Raw genomic sequence first — 19438 nt, 5'->3', positions numbered from 1 at the left:
TAGAGCGTGAGAATGCTTCTGTCTTAAATGAAAGCCTAAAGCCACTTTGCCGTCAGACAGTGTTGGCATTCTGTACAGCTTTGAGGACGCTTGGCTTGAAGTGCCCTTTTTATCTCACACAGAATGATGGTACCATAGTAAGGTAAGTCCTAAACGTACTACTGTAATGATTCGATTTACCACCCTGGGTGCTTATTTACTTTTTGCACCTCAAGGGAGGGCGCTTATTCGAGACAGGGTGCTTATTCAGGACAGGGGGCTTATATTTAATTTAATTTTTCGAGAAACAATCAAATGTTCAAAACAAAACGTAAATAAATATTTTAATAACTAACAATAAAAGAAACTGTAACAGTAGCAAATTGTTGAAAGTACAGCTTCTTTTTAAAGAATTGCTCATTTTAGCAGAAAATAATACATGTACGGTATGGTGAATGTTCTTGGTTTATCTATTGGACGTCAATGACTTCAGTATAGGCAGTTATCCACAATTGGGGGCGCTTATTAGAATAGGGGCCCTTATAAGCATGGGGGCCGCGCTTATTGGAAAAAGGGTGCTTATTGACAAAAATACATTCGAAGGGAGGCACTTATCCAGAAGGGATTTTGGGTTAGCACGCATCAACACTTCTAGAAATCAAATGGGTGGGTGAGTAGTAATGTACTACACTCTGAGGCAAATTTGCCTTAGAGATGTAGTACATCACTACTTCCAGTGCTGGATACAAAATATGGGACAAAAATGGATTCAAATATTGGAATCAAATATTAGAATCAAAAACTGAAATTCAAGCCCTGGAAAATCAAAATGGATTCAAACCCTAGAAAACCAAGCCTGTAAAACCAAGCCTGAAAAACCAACCCTAACTCAACCCTAGGTTCAAAATAAAAAAAACTTCTTATACTCTTTTTTAAAAATCTTGCATATTATTTATTTATGAATGTTATAACGGATCGGCTGAAAATCGTACAATTTTAACTTTTAATGATAATGAATCTGATTTACGTTTATCTAATTTAGTGTGTTTGCCTTGAATCAAAAATAAAAACTATAAAAAGATATAAAATTTTATTTCTTATATTATAATATGATCAGAGTTAAATATGTAAATAGCATTAAATACTTTGTGCACCCCAGATATTCATACATTGGTTGTAATGGTAATGAATTAATAGATATACACACAAAACAAATGATACCTACTATTCTAGAAGATGACCATGAGCTTGTTTATCTATATGATTATGGACGATATGAGTACCATAAAAAGTACACAATTGTATATGAATGTAACACTGGAATGGATCTACGAAGCTGTCAAATTATTGAAAAGGATACTATTAATTTATTAACTGAAAATATAAAAAAGCTGGAATTATTATTGAGTGATATGAATGATACTGTTAATATAATAAAGAATATGTAAATTTATGTTATAGTATTGTTAATGCTTTTATCCATATAGATAAAAGCATTATTTAATAATTAAACCCTTAAAATACTCTTATACTCTTTTTTAAAAATCTTGCATCTTAGTGCGTTTAAAACAAACCTCGTTGACATAATGAAAATCAAAACCTAGGATCATAACCTAGGATAAACAGATGAGTTTGTCTTTAATATCTTTTGTTGCCTCGGTAAGCTCAGGTTCAAAATTTTGATTATTGCTTATCTCATTATCAAGTATAATGAGAAATTTTTTACGCTTTATCATAATGTATTCGAGTTCATCATCCTTAGACACATTAATTAAAGTTCTTGAATGCTTTTTTATATCATAATCAGGCCATCCCTTATATGTGGATTTTTTAATAAAAATAATCTTATTTCCATTCTTTATTTGCTCCGTGGGTATTGGTATTTCCATTATATATATAATAGAAAATAGTATTTTTTTATATGAATTTTTATAGTGCGTTTATGTGATTTTATATAGTGCGTTTAAATTTGCTGTAAATCCTTGAATGGAATCCAACTGTTAAAGTCATCACTGTATCCCTTCCATCTTACCAAAGCTAGGTTCTTCTTATAGTTCCGCCGAATGACTTTATCAATACGAAATACTTCTTGTTTTGCTTTCAACATTTCAGGCTCATAAAAACTTCCTTGTATGTCTTCATTATTGAGATCTTTCAATTTGAAAGTAATAGGATTAGTGTATTGTATCTTATCGATTGTAAAAATTTCTTCGGTCCAGTTTGGCGTGTACCCTTTATCGAAAATATTTCTTTTATATTTTGATATTCGAACCTTATCACCTATTTTGAATTTCGGTTTCGGTTTTGATGTTTCCATATCACCGTATAAATTGAAATATACTAAGCCTTCATTCTTTTTCCTCGAGGCTTCTACAGGTGTCATTTTAATGCTTGAGTGTTTGGTATTATTATACTGTTTTAACAGCTTGGGTAGCATATCGAGGTACGTCGTATTACCTTGAGTAGTGAATTGTTTCCACATTCAGGTTTTAATTGTCCTATTCCATCGTTCACAAACACTACTCTTCTCTTCGTTCTCGGTTGAGTATAGTGTTATACCATTCTTTTCCAAAAGCTCCTTCATATTTTTATTGTAATACTCTTTCCCTTTATCAGTCCAAAGATATTGTGGTTTACGCCCCTCTTTGAATATTGTTTTGAATGCTTGAGTTACAGTTTCACCTTTTTTGTCTTTTAGAGGCACTATCCAACCATATTTACTGAAAACATCCAGTACCATGAGAAGATATCTATATCCCTTGTTCCATTTACTAAACTGTTGCATTTCGACCAAATCCGAACACCATATTTCATCAATATGGTTAACTATAACACGCCGTCGAGTAAAGTTGCGCTTTATTACTGTATGTAATTCATCAGCTAATTTTTCTTGCCATTTTTCTTCACCTGTCGTTTTTTTACGTTTTTTTTTGGCTTTTTAACACCAAGGCCAAGTTTTCTTTTACTAGCGATTAAAGCTTGTACTCCTGTTGTCCCCCATGGATGATCTTTAAATGGTATCTTTGATATTTTCTTAAGCATAAGATCATCTGCCTTATGTTTATCAGCTAGTGATTTTGAATTACTGTAATCAATATCATGTTGTTGACATATGCTATCAAGATTGTTTATTGGATCTCTATATTTAGGATCGTTAGAAGCTAATCTTTCTTCTAATCGAGTACCTGGTCCGCAATAATTGTACTTTTTGCCTGTAGGTGTTCTCATGTGTAGTTCTCCAAGTTTTGATAGGTGTTTTTGAATATCAATGCCTCCACCTTTAACGAATTTACTCTTTTTCTTCCTACATATTTGACCCCAGGGGGGGTACTTGCAGTATACATGACGGGGGGGTCCGACGGAGCTTCATATTGCGAACCCAAAAAAATACATGAGCCTGAAATTTTTTACCCAAAAAAATACCTGTCATCACAATTTTCTACCCCAAAAAGTACAAGACCTAGCACCTCGATACTGATTTATTCAATCAAACAGCCTTTAAGACCTAAAAAAATACATGACAGATCTCTTGACCCAAAAAAATACCGAGGGTGTAAATTTTCAACCCAAAGAAATACGTCGGACCTCCCCGTCATGTATACTGCAAGTACCCCCCCTGGGTATTTGACAAACTGATTTTTCCATAAGCCGACCATTTTTAGCTTTTACCTTTTTAGAGTTTAATGATTTGGTTTGTTTTTTACACGATAGACAATACGATTGGCACATTATATATATTGATTAGATATTTAATCGCAATAATGATTTATCCATTTTCCATTTTTATACTCACTGAAATTGCATTTTGGGTCGAGATTTTCATTTTTATATGCTCCAGTGGGCTTCCAAAAATTAGATGTCTGAATCCCGCTTTTTTTATTAAATATACCTTTAGCAAAGTCACCGCGCCAATATTTTTTAAATAGATCTTATCACCTCCGGTAACTGCCATGATAGCCGATGCTAAGTCTTGAGCCTGTTGGAAACCAGGAACCTTTTGACCGACCTTTTTGTTAATCGTTTCACCAACTTCTCGCCCCTTTTTCTCACTCACAAAACGAGTTTTAGTAATACCACAAGAAGCGCATTTCGATTTGAGCATTAAACGATTGTTTTTTGTTCTCGCATATTTTTCAGAACCAGGCACTGAATTAGTTTGAATTTTTTCACGTACGCAATACGATTTCATATATAATATGATTATATATTTTTGAAATAATTGCTTATAAAACGTTCATTGTACATTGTGTCAGTCATTGATAATTGCATTAATATATCATGATACTCTCTATCATAAACCAATGCTTGATGCAAGAAATAAAGACAATAATAGCCACAAAGAACTGATTTGATGTGTTGATAATCTGTGTTGTTATACATTATTTCTTTTATCCCATCTTTCTCAGCTCTCATTTTAAATTCATTTGGGTAGGCCATTCCGAAGCTATCAAAGTACCACAATGTGTCTTTTTTAATACCAGGAACACAGCAAGTCCAATGAGTACCGACACCTTCATAGCTGTCTAAATTAATGATACATGGGCTATGTTTTTTAGGCATGTGTTCATCTCTGCTGTATATCCCTGTGATATTAATATTTAAATACTTACACCATCTCATTAGATCATTGTTACTTAGAGCTTTTTTGATAAATGTAGGCTTTTTTACTTTTTTTTTGGTTTCAAGATCTTTTTTTTTGGAAGCACCAATCCACCTGTTCTAAGAAATTTATCATATTCACCCCAAGAACCAATGAATGGTGGCAGTCTGTAAGATAATGCATTTCTCTTATTTGGTAGTTTGATTTTGCCACCGTTTTTTGATCTTTGTTTCCTGATGTTTGGTGATGGATAATAAGGGTATTCTATTTGCATACCTGTTCCTCCTTGAGGGGGTGTGACTCGAATTCCTTTTCCAATCATATCCCTTCGCATTTTACTTATTTGGGCTTTAGATAAACTCAATGTAATGCCTTTACCCTCACTTTTTACTTTATTATGACGTGTTATTTGTCTTTCTGTAAGGTATAACTCAGTATTACCCTTCTTTTTTATCTGATTCTTGTTAATTAATAAACTGATTTCACTTGAATTTTTGATTGCTCTGGCTAGCTTTTTTATTTGACCTTCTGAAAGAGGAATATATGTTGAAATATATTTTGTGCTCATAGTCTTGCTCTATATATAATAGTGTTAGATTAAATATTACATAAAAATAAGTTCATTCCCAATTTTATCAATTACGATACTTTCCTCATAAAGAACTACAGCGTAAATCATATAATTGTCAGTAGCTTGTACATTTAATCGATAATGAAACAATAACTGTTTTGGATCATCAGTAACCGATTCCTTATGATTTCTTAAATCGAAATAGATAACAGGAAATAATTCAGAATAATTTTGTAAATTTAACTGAGTTCCTGTATTGTAGTCGTTGGTTCTGAATGCATATTCTTGAATGTCATTATATAATCTTGGTTTAAAATCACAATCATACTCTAGTTCTGGAGTAAAATATGAATACCCAAGTTGCAATCGACAGGTAGATAGTGTACATGCATTATCACCCGCATTTATTTTAAAAGTATCAAAAATAAAGGGATTTTCTAATTCATTATTTGACTTGTTTCTTTGCAGATATACAAAAACATGTTTTGCATTTTTAATAGCTGGTGTAATTTGATATATCCCAGAAATAGCAGTTGTTGGTGATGAATGTTTAATAAATTCTCTTAAATATGTCCATTTTGTTGCTGTTAAAAAACTACTATTCACTAATTTTTGTCCTGCTGATGTAAAGTTTAAATGCGGTAGCCATAACTGAAAATCTTGAACAACATATCGTGTTTCATCCCCCGCAACTCTGTAAATGAATTCTCTGTCATCATTTAGTGTTATATTTAGTTCGATTTGCATAGGTGGTATCATTTTATCGAGGAGTTCTTGAAAAATTGAAAACCTATTTAACGGAATGATTGCGTATACGTCTTTTGATTGTGAACACAATTCAGCTCTTTTAATTACTCCTACTTTTGGGGCTGTTGTTAAATCGCCCGCTAATACAGCTCTATCGTCGAGATACCAATTGAAATTGGTAGCTACTGTACGGCTATAGTCATCAGAAAATTCAAGCAATCCTTTTATGAAACAGATTTTATGCAGGTCATTACCATCGTAAGGTTTTTAACCTCCTGAAGTTATCATAATGTGATTTATAATACTGGTACTATCATTTATCGTTGAGGTTAAAACAGGGGTTTTTAAAACATTGGCCACGATATTTGCACCATCAGCCTTTTTCTCAAGTTTGTATTTTACGAGAAAGTAACCATAAAACCAATCAAACCAAGAACTTCGGTCAGTCATATTGAATATATAGCCTGTTTTTTCCTGATATTGTCCATTTGCAGGTCGAATAATTGGTGTTGACAGATTAAATCTGAGATAATCTGTTTTTTCAACATTTTCTATGCTTCTAAAACTCATTATATTAATAGATTAGATAATTTACTTCAATTGTGCTAATCGTTTCAAAATAAGATCCCCAGCTTTTTCACTTCTATTTAACACGGTTTTTAAACTTTTCTTTTGTGCTTTGATTATTGGTGATTTATTGAGATATTTTACCATTTTTTTAGCATATTGTCCGATATTTGCTAAATCATTAGTTATTAAACCTGATCCTTTATGACGATATTGATATAACCCTTTTTTAGGGTTATAAAATTTTGACCATTCGTATACTCGATTCATTTTATATTATTAGTTTAGATTAATTCACCTCTTTGATAATGATATGAAACGCTGTATCAATTTCGTTTAAATCTATAGGCCTATTATAAGAATCTGTAATGTATAGTCTGATTGAATCAATGCTATTTTTATTAATTGATGAAAATTTCAATCTTCTCGGTTCAATAGTAAAAGGAAAAGATCTACGAATTCCTTGTGCTATGATACTAAAACAAAATAATACATCTCTTGATTCATCTGTCAATGATCGGTGAGTTAAATCACAATGAATACATATCATATCAACAGATCGAGTAATATCAGGTATTTTGTCACTTGTATTACTCCCCGAAGTTAAAATTTTCTTATCAAAACCCAGTATCATATTAAAGTCTGATACAGATAAATCTAGCTCATAATTTGGCTGTATGGTTATTATTGTTCTAAATAATGATAAATCAAACGTGACTGTAATTGGATAATCATCACCTTCTTTACCAGTTGTATTTTTTAAATAAGCATCAATGTCAGTATATGAATACATTCCATTAGGAAATTCAACATTTTTAAAACTTGTATCACTACCTGTTGTTTTTCGATATCTAATCTTATTATTGGTGAAAGAAGCCGAAATATTATACCAGCTATACGTCATACTGATAATTTCGTCTAGTGCCATTTCATAATTTTTATTTGGATCTAGGAATAAAGGCTGGTCAAGATAAATTGTAAAATCATGTGCTTTCTGATTATAATTATTGGCTTGTCTTTTCGCCCTAAATGAACTAAGTATTAAATGCTTCTCCATTATATATATTTAAATTAGATAAAATAGTTGTTATAAATTTTTTCATACAGACGCTTTGTAATTCTTTTCACTCTTAACAGTTCATCTATTATTGTAATACCTTGGTTTTTTAATTCATAACTCGTATTTCCAGCGGATATGCTTCCACAAATTACATCCAGTTTTTCAATAAGTTTTTCAGGGTCTCTGTAATAAATAGCCTTATAATTATGGGCTAGACCACTACCTTCCCACTCATCTTCTTCTCTATCAGAATCAGGCGCTGTGTTCCTCCTCATACCCTCTATCTTATCAAATAATGATTTTTCTATAGCTGGTTTTATCTTAGGTTTAGTTTTACGGGGGGTCTTTTTTAATTTTGTTGATTTTTCCCTTAACTCTGAAGCCGAGAAAGGTACTCTTTTGTATTCCATCCTTTGCTTTTTTTGACTAGTTAGTAATAGCTGATTTTCAATTCTATCAATTTTTTGTGTAAAATCTTCATCTATTTCCAACAGGTCATTATATGATTTTCCTTTGTATTTTCCAGATTTGATCATATTTTTACCACTTTTCTTCAGTTTGCCTAATAAAACACTAACCTGACGCCTTTCTTCGGCGAGAGATTCCCTTTGACGATCTAACTCCTTTTGATTAGCACTTGTATCCCATTTTTTTCTCTTCCGTTCTATTGAGGGTGGTGGATCAAAATCGGGCATTTCAGCTTCATCAATGGGTGGCGGTGGTTCAAAATCGGGCATTTCATATTCATCTTCATCTTCTGTTTGAGTTTCATTAATTGGTATCGGTGGTGGATAATTGGGCATTTCATCTTCATCTTCTGTTTGAGTTTCATCAATTGGATATTCTGGAAGAGGATCACCCTCTCTTACCCCTTTATTTTCCAACTTTTTAGTTGCTTCAATTTGTGTGTCGAGACGAGATGTTACTGGTTTAAACATTTTTATGAATTTGATTTGTCCTAATTCATCTTGCAATTTTGAAGACATTATTTGATTATTAATATTCTTGATTTGATTTTCAACTTCTTCTTTTTGATCAGCAATTTTTTGCCAAGCTAATAGACTCATTTATATATATATTAGTGTAGATTATTATCAATCTTTCATCAGTCTTCCAGAAGTCTTTCATCAGTCTTTCATCGGTCTTCCAGAAGTCTTTCATCGGTCTTTCATCAGTCTTTCAGGCGTCTTTCATATTATATAATTAAATAATATAAATGAAAATACCAAATTTAGACAGAAAATCATCAAATAAGCCCGAGAGAAAGTTATGCGATTTTATAAGCGAAGATTATAGAATGCTCGTAGCTGGCAGTAGCAATTGCGGTAAAACAAATTTATTGATGTTCATGTTGAGAAAACCGGTTGTTTTTTATGATAAAATATTCATTTTTATACCTAATCAGCATCAGGATAAAATTCAAGATCTTATAAAGTTGATGCATGAAATATCTGGTTTTGTAGGTTATAATGTGCTTGAAGTTGGTGGAGAGGACGATATTAAAAATACAAACGAATATCAAACTGATAACCGTAAAATCGTCATTTTCGATGATATGATGAATTCAAACAATAAAATCCAGGATAAAATAGCTAACCATTTTACCGATGGAAGGCATCATCAGATTAGCCCTATATATCTAAGTCAAAGCTACTATGATGTTCCGCAAAAAATTCGGTTAAATTGCTCTCATATGATTCTATATCCACCCACGACAAAAAACAACCTCCAGATGATTGCTAGAGAAAATCTGATATCACCGAATTTGTTTGATAAACTCAAAAAATATGAGTTTTTATTTCTTGACAAACAAAAAAATACCGTAAAAAAGAATTTTGACGAATCTATATTATAATCTAATATATTAACATAGATGGGTTACATTAATGACGAAAATGATTTTATATCAACTAAATATTCTCAAAATATAAAAAATGGAATACCAGGAATTGGGTTTAAACTAACAGAATCAGGTGATTATGATATGGACAAAAAGAAAATATTTGGGTTAAAGACACCAAATGACGTAGCATTTGATGCTGATCTCGATACATATGCAAAAGACTTGAGTAGTGCTGTTAACAAGAGATATGTCAACCAATTTTTAATGAAAAAAAAAACAGTGATGAAACCCATTTTGATTGTGCAGGCTTATCACTTCAGAATACTCTCCCCTGAGCAATACTATCCAGGACTATATAACGGTACATCAATACCAAATGTTGAGTATGTAACATTAGAAGACAACAAAGTCAAAGCAGAACTCAACAACAAACTCGCTGATAAAGCTGATCTAAGTACCAACGACGAACAAACATTTAACAGCATAATAAATGTTCCGAATTTCAATCAAGGATACAGCAATATGTCTAACGTGATGAATAAAGAATATATTGACTCCAGAGACGCGCTTAAAGCAGACAAATCGTACGCTGATGATACATATTTAACAAAGAAAACAGGAGGCGTCTTAGCTCAAAGCCTTCAAAACAAAATCGATAAAACGCTAGCGGATAGTACATATTTAACGAAGCCAGTTGGAAGTGCCCTGGCTCAAAGCCTTCAGACCAAGATTGATATTAACGGTAGTAAATCTATGCAAGCTGATCTCAATATGGATGACCATAATATCACCAATCTAAAAGAACCGATAAATGATACAGACGGTGCAAATAAAAAATTTGTCGTCGATCTTGTTAATCAAGATAAAATAAAACAATCTGTCATAAGAAAAAATGTTTTTTCTTTCACACTAAACCGATCATTATGGAAAACAGAATTCAAAACAAGAAATCTTTCATTGATTGAAAAGGATTTCAAAATACATCATATCAATCTGCATCTTGTTAGTTTTGAAATAAATAGAGAAGTCAAACCTGGAACCAATGGATTGATATATTGGTATCGTGGAAGAGTAAGTATCGATTGTGGGGCTCTTAATCATGGTAAATATATTATTGTTTGTGAGCTGTTTCCACATTGGAATATTAACACTGAATTATTCATTCAGTCAACATCAATCAATGTAGGTAATAAAACAGACAAAAATTTTTCTGAATATAATAAATATTTGATTCATATACATAAAAACAGTGATCATGGAGTTCTCTATATTGACATTGATTTCGATAAAAAACATGATGTACCAACAGATTTCAACAATGAATGGGTTCCTTGTTATTTGATATTTTATGGAGTGATAGGTTATGTTGAAAATGTTGATAGTAGTGTTTATGACAGTTTCATGTATTTCCAAAATGATAATATTTACTTTGAAAAAATTGTCAATATGAACGACAAACAGATCATTAATGTTGAAGCAGGCACTACTGACAAATCTGTGGTTAATTTATTACAATTAAAAAATAAAATAAAATTATTACAGCCCAAGAGCTTTTATAATGAAATATTTGAGTATTATTTCGATTTATTAGATCCATCAAATTTCATCATGTCAAATAGCAACGGTGCTGTAGTGTCTGGATTAAATGGTAATCTTGTCTTTAATCCCACAAAATTGTTAGCAGATTTTGATCCAATAAAGGGTTTTATGGGTGATTTCATAATTAATTTAAATGAAAATGTAATTGGATCCGATGACTGGACTATATATATGGTATTTAAATATGACTATAAGCCCGGTGATAATAAAAGAATTAAAATAAACTTCAATAATGGGAGTAGTTTTCATTACCCATGGTTCAAAATAGAGTCTAATCAGTTATCACTCGATTATGATTTAGATGTATCTTATGAGGAAATTAGATCTGCTTATATAGGTAAATATTTGAATCTCTGGTATACTAAAATAGGGAGTCAATTTCGGATCGGTATTTGTAACAATGGTATTAGTCTCGATAAAATTTTCTCGGGGTATACGCTGAATGCATCTAGCCTCCAAATTTCTTCAGGCTACCATATACAAGCATTTGGTTTTAGTAAAAATACATACCCGATAAATGGTCCCATTTATCATAAAATCCAATTTTTAGATAAGACAAAAAATGTTTTCTTTGAATAAATTATCTAACTAAATTATATGAAGACAGTGAAATTGGTTAGCAATATTATTGATTCTATTGAGAGATTAATTCAAAACATAAGGAAGTTGTATGACACAATAAAGAACAAGCGCAATGGTAAAATAACAAAATGATAAAACAAAAAAATCATATATAACTAATATATATGACTAAACATCGAAAATGCATATTTACATGGAACCATATATCAAGCGAACTTACTGAAGACCAAATTATAGAATTGAAAGCTTATTATCAAACATATCATCGAAAATGTTGGGCTTACAAGCAGGCTGTTAAACGTTTCAAAAAATGGAAATTACTGGGCAACTCTTTGTCTATTCTCTTTGCATCCGGCTCCCTTGCATCAAGTATTGCTACAGGTGTTATTAGTTTGGTTGCAATTAGTACAATAGCGCTTTTAATACAAGGCTGGATGCATCATCAAAATCTCGATTTAAAAATTCAAAATAGTACATATGCATATCAGAGCTACCAGCATTTACTCAACTCAATTAAAAACACGATGAGATGCGGTGATTACAATCCGTCTAGCATCATAATTTCAATGAAGAACATCGACGATTACGTGGCTGATACCGGTCCGATAATCGACAAGTACCTACGAAAATATGATAAGAAATTTATTGGATGATCCGATTTATTTCGCTAAAATTTAATGACAAAATCTCATTCCAATACAATCGATAATAGGCTAACGTTTTCTTACTTTTGCTAATTTCGATAAATTCACAAGGTAGATTCATCATCAAAAAAAGCTGTTTAATTATGAATTTGGTTGATATAAGTCTTTTTCTACCTTTGTTTACAATAGGAATAGCGGATTCGATAATATCAAACACTTTATAAATCCGATTCATTTGATCACGAGTCAATTGTACCCTATTTCCATAGCATATACTATTTACCATATTGAAAATATGGTACTTCCGATGATATACTGATTTTCGATGTATTTTATACATATTCTCATAAAAATCAATGTACTCATTAACATAATCGTAGCCATGAACTAATCCGCAATTAATACAAACATTACCGTTTTGATTTGACATATCCTGCTTACTACAGCATGGGTCAGCATCCTTGTTACCTTCTATCAATAGTTGATCGCAGAAAGGGCATATAGGTTCTTTTAAAATTTTTAATTCATCGTGGATTTCAGAATTACAAACCATTATATATATATAACACATAACTTCACGGCACAGCTGTGTTTGGCAGTAAATTTTAGAAAACTTTTTACTTGTTGAAATATGATTGGTCAATAGAAATCACGCCATTGATCAAAAAAACCTGCTTACGCGTAAGCCGAAAAATCACGCCATTGATCAAAAAAACCTGATTACGCGTAATTCATTAAAAAACTTTTCTTACGCGTAAGAAAAAACATTGTGGAACCATCTTTTTAGTCATTAATCATTTATAACTTATGGCTAAAACCGTAAACTGAATAAATATGTATTTAATGTTGATCCTTACGAGGTCTTCCACGTCGTCTTTTCTGGTCTTTAGGTATACACTCTAAACGTACATGATTTTTGTCTTCATTTGATATTTCAGATCTGCTGTTAAGGTCTGAAGATAGCATTTTAATAATACTAATATTAGCTTCAAGGATGCTCTGAATACACCACATTTTATTAATGAAGGCTATATCATTCGAGCTTTGATATATTAATAAAGAAAATAATTATCTGTTTATATCTATCACTTAAACGCATTATAAAAAACATATAAAGAATTATATATATATAGTATATAATAAATGGGAAGGAACAAAATTTATACAACCGAAAAAGACCGATTAGAAGCTATTACTAGATCAAAAACAAAATACATGCTTAATAAGCCTTGGTATTGTGATATTTGTAAATATCACACTTGCCTTGCAGGAAAATGGAGTCACATGAGAACTAAAAAACACATGAAAAAAGTTGTGATAAAAGGTATTCAAGAAGATGATCGGTTTAATATTATACCTGATAAATAACATATAAAGAAAAATTATATAATTATATATTGTATGGCACAGTATATATAAATTGCTGTTTTCTGTTGCCTTAGGTGACCAAAAATATATTATTTCTGGTTTATCTTTAAACGCACCAAAAATAATTTTTACTATAAATGACTTAAAGAAATGGTAATTTTATATAGTACAAAAAAATGGCACAAAAAAATATCTCAACCAATATTAATATGGACGAATCTGATCTTAACAAGCTATCTAAAACCGACCTTATAAAACTCATTTTATCACTAAAAGCAAATCAACCTAAGATATACAAACCACGACCTCCGAAGACTACTCCCAAACGTAGCGTCCGCGATATGGTTCAATCATATGAGGAAAATATCATTCTTCCACCCCCTGAATTCAGGGATGATTACAAACCAGTACCATTGCCAAGGACAAAGAAAATAAAACCAATTCCAACACCTAGAACTAATGTCTCAAATGAATTTAATTTCGATGACAGCATTTTTGATTCAAAATCCAATGATCAACCTCTATTCAAAATAAGTGAAATTGGGAATACGGTTAATAAAAAATTCAATGCTTTCACTAACGAATTTAAAATAAATGTACGTAAAAATTTCATTGGTGATAAAAATGATGTTTTCAGTGTATTTGAAAAAATGGTTGAAATGACAATAAAGAAAAGGCAGTTAAAAGGTAATGATAGATTCAGATTGGTAATTTCAAATGATAAATTAGATCATCCTATCTCAACAAAATTGTTAAAAGTTTCTGATTTCAAGTTAAATCAACTTTCAGATATAATCAATACGTTGGAGTATAAAGAAATAGATTTAGAAAATTGCAAAATAATTATTCAATCTGTTAAAATACCTGCAGGAAAAGGGCGGTTATATTTATCAAAACAAACAGTGAATAGAAAACAATGTATTATTACGATAAAAAATAATGATACATTATGCTTAGCAAGAGCCATTGTAACAGCTTATGCTAATTTACACCCTGAGAATTACACCACAACTCAGTTGAAAGATGGATTCAATAAAAGTCGAAAACTACAACAAATTCAAGCCAAAGAACTTCATAATAATGCTAATGTTGAAATTAATGATTATGGAAATTCTTTAGAAGATGTAAATAGCTTTGCATCACATTTAGATATTGAGATTAACATTATCGATTCTGAGCAGTTCAATGAAATCATATATACATCCAATAATGGTAAAACAGACAAAATTTATTTATACAAAACACGGAATCATTTTGATGTCATAAAATCAATGACAGCTTTTTTAGATGTAGCATATTACTGCCATTCTTGTAAAAAAGCTTATACGAGACGTGATAAACACAAATGCCCCCAAAAATGTCTATCTTGTTTCAAATATTTTCCAGATGGAAATAAATGTAATGGTAAAGACGTTACATGTAATCAATGCAATCGTGTTTTTCATGGTAATACTTGCTTCAAAAACCATACTAGTAACCGATCGAAAAAAGATAGTGATGATTCAGTATGTAGCAGTGTAGCAAAATGTTTAAAATGCAATCAAATCATACTAAAACCATATATCAAAATACATAAATGCGGTTTCAAAATGTGCAATAATTGTAATAAATATTGTGAAAACAAGCATGAATGTTTCATGAAAAAAATAAAATGCAAGGGAGGAAATTGCATCAAAAAAAGCAAAAAACCATGCCGATTAGATAAAAACATTACCAAAAAAGATTATTGCTACTCATGTAAAACGTATAATGAAAAATATTTATTTTTCGATTTCGAATGTACACAAAACACTGGAACACATGAAGTTAATTTAGCTATCTGCCATGATTTCAATGGTAATGAATCAATCTTCAATGACATTAATAGTTTTTGTAACGGAATCCTCAATGATAAATATAAAGGATATACACTTTTGGCTCATAATAGCAAAGGGTATGACAGCCATTTTTTACTAAAATGGTTTATAGATAATGGTTTCAAACCTTATTGTATTTACAATGGTGCAAAAATTATGATGATGGAAATTTCACAATTAAGAATCAAAATAATCGACAGCTTAAATTTCATTCAACAATCGTTATCATCGTTTCCTAAAACGTTTGGTTTAAACGAGTTGAAAAAAGGATATTTTCCACATTATTTCAACAAAGTTTGTAATCAAAACTATATAGGAGAGATGCCTTCCAAAAAACATTATGGCTATAATCAAATGAAAACAGAAGATAGACAGAAATTTTTACAATGGTATGACGATCGTGTTAATGAAAATTATGTTTTCGATTTCAAAAAAGAATTAATTGAATACTGTAGGTCAGATGTTGATATATTAAGAAGATGTATGTTAAAATTCAGGCAAGATTTCATTAAAGAGGAAAATATTGACCCACTAAAATACATTACAATAGCCGGTGTTTGTATGGCTATCTATAGAGGGAATTATATGCCAAAAAATACCATAGCTGTAGTTGATAACGTTGTTCAAAAAGAAAACCATAGTGTAGTCAGTATTGCATGGCTTGATTACATAAGTAAGAAAAATAAAATTAAAATTCAACATGCCTTGGAAGGAGGTGAAAAAGTTATCAAATGTAACAATAACAAATTAAAAGTAGATGGTTTTTGTGCATCTACAAATAGTGTTTTTGAATTCCAAGGTTGCTTCTGGCATGGATGCCCAGATTGCTACAAGGCTGATGTTATCAATAATAAGAATCAAAGTGATATGGGTACTTTGTATAATAAAACACAAGAAAAAAATAACAAAATAACAACTGCTGGTTACAATCTTATTGAAATGTGGGAATGCAAGTTGAAAAATGACAAAAGTTTTCAAAAATATTATAAAAATGATTGGAATAGAGAAGTGGTTACCCCACTAAACCCTAGAGATTCTTTCTTTGGAGGAAGGACTAATGCTTCCAAGCTCTTATACAAATTCAAAGAAGCTGAATGTGGAAAATATATTGATTTTTGTTCCCTATATCCTACGGTTCAGTTTTACAAAAAATATCCCATAGGTCATCCTATAAAAATAATAACACCTGATAAATACGACACAAAATGGTATGGTTTAATAAAATGCAAAATTTTGCCTCCACGGGAATTATACCACCCTGTTTTGCCTTATAAAATAAAATGTGAAAAGGCTGAAAAACTCATGTTCCCTCTGTGTATATCATGTGCTAAATCAAAACAACAAGAAAGATGCCAACATAGTGAAAATGAACGATCATTTATAGGCACATGGACAACCGATGAAGTCAATAAAGCCATTGAAAAAGGCTATAAAATTATAAAAATATATGAGGTTTGGCATTTTGAGAAGTCATCCGATGATCTATTCAAAGGTTATATAAAAAAATTCATGAAGTTAAAACTTGAATCAACAAAATATAATTTTAAAAATAACAATGACGAGATGAGTTTTAGAAATAAAGTTAAAAAGAATTTAGACATTGAATTAGGTGAATTACATGAAAATTCAGGTTTACGAGCTATTGCAAAAATGTGTTTAAACTCACTATGGGGGAAATTTGGTCAACGAAATAACATGAATCAATGTAAATACGTAACTGATATAAATGAATTTTATCAAGTAGTTCTCGACGACACCATTGGTAATTTAAACATGAATTTCATAAATGAAGAAATGGTACAGATGAGTTACGCTTATAAGGATCAGTTTGTTGATAACAACTATAACACCAATATCTATGTTGCTTGTTTTACGACTAGCTCAGCTCGGTTAATGCTTTATGAGAAGTTGGATTATTTAGATAAACAAGTATTATATTTTGATACCGATAGTATTGTGTATATTGAATCCCAGAATGGTAAGACAATAGAAACAGGCGATATGCTAGGCGATTTAACAGATGAGTTAGATGGTGATGTTATAAAAAGTACCTTCGTAAGCGGTGGCCCTAAAAACTACAGTTTCATATATGGCGATAATAAGCAAAAGTGCGTTATTAAAGGTTTCAAATTAAATCACGAAAATTCCCAGATACTAAATCACACTAATATGATTAAAATTGTAAAAAACGAAATTCAAGGTCTCACATTAGTAAATGAAAATAAAATTACCAGGCAAAATAAACAAATTGTTAACAAATATGAGGAAAAAGTATATAAATTTGGATATGACAAACGAGCCATTAAGCACATATCAGACGACTATATAGAAACATATCCTTATGGATATTAAAAGATAAAATTTTTATATGGTATATTTATATGAAAATCGTTTTGCTTGGTCACGTAGATCATGGAAAAAGCACCTTAGGAGGTAATCTCATATTCAACTCCAATACTATCAATAAACGGGATATTGATAAAATCAAAAAGCAGGCCGATCAACTCAAAATGTCAAGGCGATGGTTAGCGCATATCTTAGATGAGGATGATAATGAAAGGTTGAAAGGAAAGACGTATTCCTTCAATATAGTTCAATTTGAGTATCAAGGTAATATTTTTGAAATCATCGATGTACCAGGGCATAAAGAACTAGTTAATGAGATGATATATGGAACTTCACGAGCAGATCTAGCTGTATTGGTTATATCTATACGTAAGGGTGAATATGAAGCTGGCCTTTTAGGTCAATCTTTAGAACATATTATGATTGCTCGTGGAATGGGGTTAAAATCTCTGGTTATTGCTCTTAATAAAATGGACACAATTAATTGGGATTTTGATGAATACAACCGTGTTGTTACTGATTTAACTAGAAAGATTAAAAGATTCCGTTTCAAACATATCATTTTTGTACCTATATCAGCATTCCGTGGAGACAACGTTATAAAGCGATATAACAACACATTGGTTAAATATTCATTAATCGAGGCTATAAACACTATTATTGAATGAATGAAATACTTTATTAAAGTGTCTGAAGTATTTAGCTTAAAAAAACTAATTGTGGACACTATTTACATTATTATATATCTAAGCTATTTAAAGTTAAAATATTTACACTTAAATTCTAAGAAGAAGAAAAACTGAAGAATCGTACTACATACATTAATAAATAAATAAATCAATAAATTACAATAGAATATAAAATTTTATCATAAAAGTAGGTGAAAGATAAAAATTGCAGTTGAGAGTTAAAAATTAAAAATTTAAAAATGTATATCGGCTAGCTGCATATGTCACATTGACACTCAGTTTGTATAAGACGGGTGAGGTCTTTTTTTAAAATACTGTTTTTAAAACTCGTGACATTATGTTTTTCTCTATCACTGTGGTCTAGTTTGCTCCATAGATAAGGCCCGAAATATCGTAAAGAATGTTTTCCATAATGTACTGTGCGAAAACGTGGAATATTAAAATCAGCGTTCCTCAGATTATATCGTTTCGGGGCTGTATTAAATATTTCTGTTATATAAGTGGGCATAATCCCTCGCAAGACTAAGCTGATTAAAGCAAATGATAATAAGATAAATAGTCGTTTTCTCTTCTATCATATCGAGAACCTAATCACTACGGGTTATGTTTGTAAATTACATACTAATATTAAATTATATGATGTAGAGTTTGTTAAAATACATAACAGTAAGCTTCCCTTTGTGACTCAGAATAATTCTAAGGGGAAACTAATAAATGTCGTTTTAAAATTAAATACTAAGGATGCAATTAATACTAATGTTATCTTGAGAGATGGTAATAAAACGATTGCAATAGGCATTTTAGAATATGATGAATAAACGCACATAATAAAGGATATAAATAATATGTGATACAGTAATATATAATGGATAATAGAGCTGAGTTTAACAAGATGTTAAATGTCTTATCTAAGCATTTGAAACCAAACGCAAGTGATATAGGAGAATTAAAAAGTATAATCAAAATTTGTAAAGAATTAGGCTTTTC

At 30.9% G+C, this 19438-nt stretch overlaps 1 protein-coding gene across 1 annotated transcript in view; it reads left to right on the top strand.

Moving 5' to 3' along the window:
* Position 1: 1 nt before the first annotated feature.
* LOC144635894 (uncharacterized) overlaps positions 2–19438 on the top strand; it is a 35346-nt gene continuing 15909 nt past the window's right edge. The window contains exon 1 of the mRNA XM_078495006.1: positions 2–142. The gene's annotated coding sequence lies outside the window, so the exon portion shown is untranslated. The remainder of the gene's footprint in view (positions 143–19438) is intronic.

The sequence above is a fragment of the Oculina patagonica genome, chromosome 13 (assembly GCF_052425735.1).
Source record: "Oculina patagonica isolate OP01 chromosome 13, crgOcupat, whole genome shotgun sequence".
Taxonomy (NCBI): Eukaryota; Metazoa; Cnidaria; class Anthozoa; order Scleractinia; family Oculinidae; genus Oculina; species Oculina patagonica.
This window is presented reverse-complemented; position numbering and strand designations above follow the sequence as displayed.